Here is a 494-nt window from a genome sequence, read left to right on the forward strand (position 1 = left end):
TTTACTTGTTAGCTTTATTTATGAGAACTCTCTTGGAGTTATTTGATATATTTGCTTCAACTATATTAACTTGACTTCCTTAGAAGAAAAGTAAGTGTGATTTTTTCAGTAACACCAGTGTTTAAATATGAAAATATGCAGTATTATATATACTAAATTTTGAAGAAGGTTAAGGCCTAAGGTCATCGATTAATTGCAACATATGTAATATGGTTAATTTGAAAAGAAGTCAATGTAATTTAGCTAAATCTGGTGACATTTTCCTTAGAATAATACCATGATATCTTTTTTCTTTTGATATATGTTCTGTTTGGTTATACTGTTACTGGGACAACAACTTTTCTTAGATTTTTTATTTTAATATGGAAGAGTGAATAAAGTTTTACGTTAATGTTACAAAAAATAGAGTTTTACAGTGTTCTGAAGACACTGTTCTGTGCAAGCACAATACGCAGAACACGTATTGCATTGAGAATGAGTCAATATCCAAAAAA

Source organism: Arachis ipaensis, chromosome B06 (genome assembly GCF_000816755.2).
Source record: "Arachis ipaensis cultivar K30076 chromosome B06, Araip1.1, whole genome shotgun sequence".
Taxonomy (NCBI): domain Eukaryota; kingdom Viridiplantae; phylum Streptophyta; class Magnoliopsida; order Fabales; family Fabaceae; genus Arachis; species Arachis ipaensis.